Source organism: Rhinopithecus bieti, unplaced genomic scaffold, assembly GCF_001698545.2.
Source record: "Rhinopithecus bieti isolate Rb0 unplaced genomic scaffold, ASM169854v2 scaffold_30785, whole genome shotgun sequence".
NCBI classification, from domain to species: domain Eukaryota; kingdom Metazoa; phylum Chordata; class Mammalia; order Primates; family Cercopithecidae; genus Rhinopithecus; species Rhinopithecus bieti.
This window is the reverse complement of record NW_016813379.1, coordinates 844872-852193: the sequence shown is the minus strand read 5'-3', so window position 1 is coordinate 852193 and position 7322 is coordinate 844872. Positions and strand designations below refer to the sequence as shown.

At 33.2% G+C, this 7322-nt stretch overlaps 1 long non-coding RNA gene across 1 annotated transcript in view; it reads right to left on the bottom strand.

Annotated features, from left to right (window-relative positions):
• The window catches only part of LOC108512765 (uncharacterized), a 50258-nt gene that overhangs the window by 5826 nt on the left and 37110 nt on the right, over window positions 1–7322 (bottom strand). The window contains exon 4 of the long non-coding RNA XR_001880687.1: window positions 5328–5399. This is a non-coding gene — a long non-coding RNA (uncharacterized LOC108512765). The remainder of the gene's footprint in view (window positions 1–5327; window positions 5400–7322) is intronic.

Sequence of the window (7322 nt, the reverse complement as noted above, 5' to 3'; positions counted from 1 at the left end):
TACAGATTCTCACTAGAAGTATATAAAACACTTAATCTTTGCCATTCTGATAAAGAAAGAAAATTATATGACACTGCTGCTTTAACATGCATATCTTTGATTTTTAGGATGGGTTGAATTTTTTTAGTAGATTACTTGATTACTATCTATATTGGTTTTTATAAAACTTAGCAGAGGCCCATCTGGTCATTCACACATAGATCATACATGTACATTAACATAATAATAATGTAACTGGATCAGTTTAATGAATCAACTGTATGGAGGTCAGCATACCATGTTAACCTGATTAGATCATTCTGAACCCAGCAGAGTAATATGATTTTTGCTAGTAGCAAAATATATAGAATAATGAAACTTTATAACAAGACTACTGCAGGGTATTCTAATAATACAATGGTTTATAAACACTTTCAGCAGCGAAATTCTGTTGGTTTTTTTTTTCTTTTTTATTTGAGACAGAGTCTTGCTCTGTCACCCAGCTGGAGTGCAATGGTGTGATCTGAGCTCACCACAACCTCTGCCTCCCTGGTTCCAGTGATTCTCCTGCCTTAGCCTCCCAAGTAGCTGGGACTACAGGCACACGCCACCATGCCCGGTTAAATTTTGTATTTTTGGTAGAGTTGGGGTGTGAAATTCTTTTTAAAAAACTCGTACACCAAAACCTAGTAAGTAAAACAGATAAGGTATATGTGCTGTAAAGAAAATGAAATAGGGCAGGGGAAGAATATAATTCAGCCTGGTTTTTCTCTTTCTGACTCTTAGGTAACTCAAAGAACCACAAGACGCTGCAACTCACAATTTGAAGATGGTGCCATAATTTTATACCCTGAACCTGTTCTTTGCTCGGGACACAGAACAAGGATAGATACATCATTCAGAGCCTGTTTTCTGACCACAGGAGAATGTACCAACAAATTGAAAACAAACAGATCACCAGAAAATTTCTACTCTTTAAAAAATAGTATACTTCCAAATAATCCACATCAAAAGAGAATTAACAAAAAATGATACAAAGAATTTGAGCTAATTAATGATGAATGTACTGCTATTAGACAATGTGAAGTAAAGCTAAAGCTATTAATGATAAAATTTTTAGGCTTAAAGTGAATATATTAGAAAATATGAAAGTATCCAATCTAAAATTTTGAAAAAAAAAAAAAACCCAAGAAAGTGAGGAAAAAAAAACAGAAATCTTAATGTGAACAAATTGATAAAATAGAAGACAAATTTATTAATATAAAAATTAAACAATAAAATGGTTCTTAGAACAAAACAGGCTAATAAAGTTAATGGACTCAGCTAAAAAAGATCAAAAATAGAGAAGGGGAAAACCCCTTAATATCAGACATTAAAATGAAGTCATCGCCACAGATACATGTTGCAGATATTACTAGATAATAAAAGGATATTAACAACTTTATATAGGTAAACTTGAGAATTTCAGTGAAATTGACACCTTTCTAGAAATCCCCAAAACTGAAATGAGAAGAAATAAATATTAATAATTTCATATATGTTAATTAAATTGATCTACAATTTAAATTCTTTCTATTAAATAATCTCACAGACTAGAAGGCTTTCCCAGTGATTTCTCCCTGACATTTAAGGAAGAAACACCACCAATTTCTCACACACTCTTCCAGAGATTAGGGGAGGAAATGTTTAGGATTGGGGAGGGGAATATTCTCATCTCAAGTTATCAGGTCAGCGTAACTTGGTATTAAAATTTGACAAGGACATTACAAAAAAAAGGCAATTTAAAAGACAACAGACTAATGAACATAGATGCAAAAATTTTAAAAATTAGTCTAAATATTAACAAGTAGAATTCAGTGGTATATAAAAGGATAATATAACCAAATGAGAGTTTGTTCTAAGAATGCAAGTCTATCAGGTGTATATTGAGACACTAATATCGTATAACAAACTACTCTTAATCTCAATGGTTCAAAGCCATAACCATTTGTTTCACCTTCAAGTCTGTAGGTGGGCTTTTTAGTTTTCTGGACTTGCCTGGCTTCTTCAAATGTCTAAAGACAGCTGAGGGGAGTGTAGATTGGCTTTAAAAAAGAAAGACTGGAGAAACTATTTGGAAGTATCCACTAATGCTGAACACATGCATATCCTACAAACCAGCAATTCTACACCTAAGAAATGCATACATATTCTCTCAAAAAATCTGCAAGATTGATCATTCATAGCTGTGTTATTTGTAATAGCTACAACATAAAAACTATCAAAATATCCATCTAGAGTAGGATTAATACATTATGGTATATTGAGAGAAGAGAATTCTATTTAACAATAAAATAGTTGCTACAAGCAACTGCTATGGTCTAAATGTTTGCATCTCTGCAAAAGTCACATGTTGTAAACCTAACCTCAGAGGTGATAATAATAGGAAATGAGGACTTAAAAAGGTGATTAAGACAGGAAGCTTCTACCCTCATAAATAGGATTAGTGCCCTTATAAAAGAAGCCCCAGAGATCTACGTTCTCCCTTCCACCTTATGTGGACATAGCTAGAAGGTGTCATCTATGAACCAGAAATGAAGCCTCATCAGCCACTGAATATGCTGGTGCCCTGATATTGGACTCCTCAGCCTCTAGAACTGTGAGGAGTAAATTTCTGTTTCTTATAAGCCATTGAGTTTATGGTATTTTGTTATAGTAGCCCGAAAGGACTAAGACACAACAAAACCTATTATTAAACAAACTAAACCAGACGCCCCCCCAAAAAAAGTATCACATTATTTATATTAAATGTAAAAATATGAAAACCCACTCCATGGATTTAGAAGTCAGGTTAGTGACCCCACCCCCCCACCCCCACCGGGAAAACTGTGACTGGAAGGAAATGCAAGGAAGACTTGGGACTTGCGATAATCCTGTTTCTTCATCTGGGGCCAGGTTACTTGGACATGTTCAAGGTGTGAAATTTTGAGTTATGCACTGAAGTGTGCCTTTCGGTGACTATGCTATGCCTCAATTTTTAAAAGGTAATTTTATGATTCAAGATATATAGAAAACACAGAATATGTAAATATAAAATATAGAAAGCATAGAAAAGTCATACAGTGAAGAAAAAAATGCCATTAGGGATTGAATGACAGATCACTGAGTGAGGTGATACACCTCACTCCTACATATAAAAAATATATATCATATATTATGTATATATACTTACATATGTGCATATATATTTCTGGGTGAATATACATATTCATACATATACATACATGTACAACATATATACATACCTATGTATGTTTTACACATAACACACCATATGTAATATACATATACATATATAACATGTATATGTTAAGTATTTGGGTCCAGAATATACCAAGAAAAGATAAATACAGACAACCCTTCCCTCAAATAAACCAAAGACTTGAACAGCCCTTACAAAAGATGAGGAAATTCAAATTCCAATAAACAGAATTTTTAAAGATATTCAGCTTCATTCATCACCAGAAAAATATGTATTGCAACTACCAAGAGCCTATACTCCACATAAAGAACGGCTATAATGAAAATTATTGTCAATATCAAAAGATAGCATTGTTGTGGAGCAATAGGACGGCTTATGCATTGCTGGTAGAAGTAGAGATTGGTGTAAAATTTTGAAACAATGTGTAGTACTAGGAATACTGTGCAGCACTGTGCAGACTCTAGGACCAGCAATTCCACTTGTAGCTATATGTCAAACCAAAATGTTCTGTTTGCATAGGTTCTCCAACATGTATAGGAATGTTCATAGGAAAACTATTCGTATTAGCCAAGAACTGAGAAGAAAAAGTCTATTAATAGTAGAAGAAATAATCTATGGTATATCCTAATAATAAAATATAGAATTAGGAGAAGGAACAAACTATGGCCTTACAAAAAAACACAGAAACCTTTAAGTAGCATGATATTGAGGAATATAATGTATTTTGCACTATTCCATTTATTTGAAGTTCAGAAAACAGACACAACTAAGTAGTGTTGGCAATGTAGATAGATAGTGGTTAAGTTTGTGGGAAGGTTTGTTGAGGGGGAGCATGATGGGGCCTCTGGGGTGCTGGCTACGTAGGTGTGTTCTTAATGCTGTACACCTATGCTGTGTGCAATTTCCTGCACATAGCTTATGTTTCAACAGGTTTTTTAAAGTAAATACTTGTATAGGACAGAAAACCACCATAAGCGAAATTAAAAGATAAGCCACGAACTGAAAGATAATATTAATACATATAATATATGTTAATGTTATGCTAGATGTATAACATATGTTATAATATGCAACATATATACGTTTTATATGTTAAAATATGTATATGTTATAAATTTATGTTATAATTTAAATATATGTTATGTTGAATATTAACATATGTGTTAATGTGTGTATAATAGACAACACATAGCATATAAATAAATGCTATATATAATAATATAACTATATGTTAATATTATATGTGTAATATATAACATATAACTATAAATATATTTATAACATGTTATAAATATGTAGGTAACATGTTTTATATAAATAACATATATGTTATACAAACTTATATATGTGTTATATACATATGTTTATATAAATAGATATGTTATATTTAAAATATAAATTCATATGTTAATATATTATAAACAAACCTATGACATATGAACATAACCAATAATGAAAAGACAACTATTCTTTTAAAAATGTGATAAATCTGTAAACAGTTACTTTGCAGGTGGTAATCAAAGGGACCAAAACATTAAAACATATTACACCTCCCCAGTTATCAGGGAAATGTAAATTAATACCAAAATGGGATACCTTTTTATATTTATCAGATTTGCATCAATCTGACAATGCCAGTAAATGCTGAATGAAGTGGTGGATCAATGAGAAGTTTCGTAAATTCTAGTGTCTTAGTCAGCCCAGGCTGTTATAATAAAATACTGCAGACTAGGTGACTTAAACCATAGACATTTATTTCTCAGCATTCTGGAGGCTGGGAAGTCCAAGACGAAGGTGCCAACAGATTCTGTTCTTGGTAAGGGCCCTCTTGCTGGCTGGCACACAGCTGCCATCTCTCCGTGTGCTCACATGATCTCTTCTCTGTGTTCATGCTGACAGAGAGAGCTCTCATTTCACTTCCTGTTCTTATAAGGACACCATAAAGCCTCCACCCTTGTGACCTAATCTAAACCTAATTACCTCCCAATGGTCCCACCTCCAGATACTATCACACTAGGGGTTGAGGCTTCAACACATGAGTTTGAGGAGGGCACAGATATTCAGCCCATAATGGCTGGTTGGAGAATAAATTGATACAATCACTTACAGGAGAAGATCTGCAGAGCTGTTTATTCAACAGTGTCACTCCTAGATGAATTCTCTAGAGAAATACTCAGACCTGGATAGAAGAAAACATAAAATGATATTAAATACACTAGGAATGAGTGATTAGAAATGACCAAAATATTCATCAATAGGAGAACATATAAATTAATTATTATACAGTAAAATCTCTCTAAAACACAATAAATGAGGTTCAAACATTCAGCCAGGTAAAATAAGGATTTTAGTTATGAGATGTTGCAATGCTTGGGTCCCACTATCTATGGTTTGGCAGTACCTGGTGAAGTTGTATGACCCAGCTTAAATATCAATGGGAGTGTTTCTTGGTCTTATATTTGGAATAAAATTCCAGGAGAGCGGTTACAGTACCAAGACTTTTCCAGTTCTTTGTCACCCCCTTTTGTTTCAGGGTTATGTTCAATGAAATTATGCTGAAAGGGTATTGGAGATAAGAAGACATGCTCTTGTCTTATTCTTCAAAGATAAATTCCATTGCACCTGAATTTCACACTTACTCCAAGATTTTAGTATACATTACTTCAACAGAATAATATATAACACGTAAAATGTATGAACTGGAGGTACAAATGTCAAAATGAAAATATCTCAAAAATATAAAGTTGAGTGAAAAAATAAATTGCAAAACAATATGTCAAGTCTGATAAAATTTGATTCAACCCAAATTCCAAAACTTGTAGGATTATACTGTATTACATTTTTTGATGTATAAGTGATATAAGTCAAAAACAATAATAGGATGACACACAGCAGCTTCAGGATTGTAGCTACCTCTGGAAGGCAGGTAGATGAGATCAAGATAGTACATACAGTGATTTTCAATTGTGGTTGTTCCATTTTACCTCTTCTAAAAAACTGGAAGCCAATATGGCAGAATATTAAGGTTTTTTGATTCAGATAGTAAATATATGTAGGTTTGTTATATCATTTCATTTAGTATGGTTAAAATATTTTGAAATTAAAAACATAGTCAGAAAAAAAAAATAAATCCATTGCTTTGACCCAATAAGTCCTTTCATCTTATGAAGAAAACTGAGACCCAAGGATGTATAGAGTTTTCCCACAGCCTGTATTTTATTTTCTGTCACTCTCTGAGAAGGGAGGTTTCCATTATTATTTGTGAGCCAAGTAACTAAAGTTTGGACATAATATATTGGATTATCCTCCTTTAAAAAGAAAAGAAAAGACAGCTGAATGTAGTAGAATAAACTCTGCAGTGTGGTTGGCCTCCAGTATTGCCCAATAGCATCCAATTCGACGTGCTAGCTGAGAACTTGAGTGGGTCACCTTACAGACAACCTCCATAGTCCATTTCAGCTCCTCTGAAAGTTCTGTTAAAGAAATATTCTAAAAAGTCTTTACTCTCTGAAACTGTCTGTGAAGTGTTCTGAATTTCCTGGAGAAACGGTCTATGTATAGCACTGATAAGATTCTCAAAGTCATTCATGCCTCAGTAATGACTAAGATGACTATGTTAAACAAATTTTCATCACTCTACACATAATCAGACTTTTAAGAAAAAATAGTATCTAAGAGCTTTTTTGGCATCAATGGCCAGAGCTCCTTCCCCTTGCCCTAGTCCATTTTCATAAAATAACAATGCTTTTTCACATGAGTGATAGTTTGGATAGTAGAGAAGACTTTGGTTTCCAAATCTAGTCAATCATTAGAATCACCTGAGAGCTTTTAAAATAATTTCTCTAAGAAACCTGAATCAGCAGAGTGAGAGACAGTGGTTTGTATTAAAAAGCAACAACCCTCTGCTTCTGTAGCTGGGTTTTAGAATTGCTAAATTAGAACATGACGCTAGTCAGACCAGTTTGATCCAATAGGGTCAATGAATTTCATATGGAGAAAAATCTCTGACCAATGGTAACAAATTCTATCTTTAAAAGCTTTTCCACCATTAAGTGCTTTTTATATAGAGGAGAAAAACAAACAGAGGACTAAGTATAAAGTA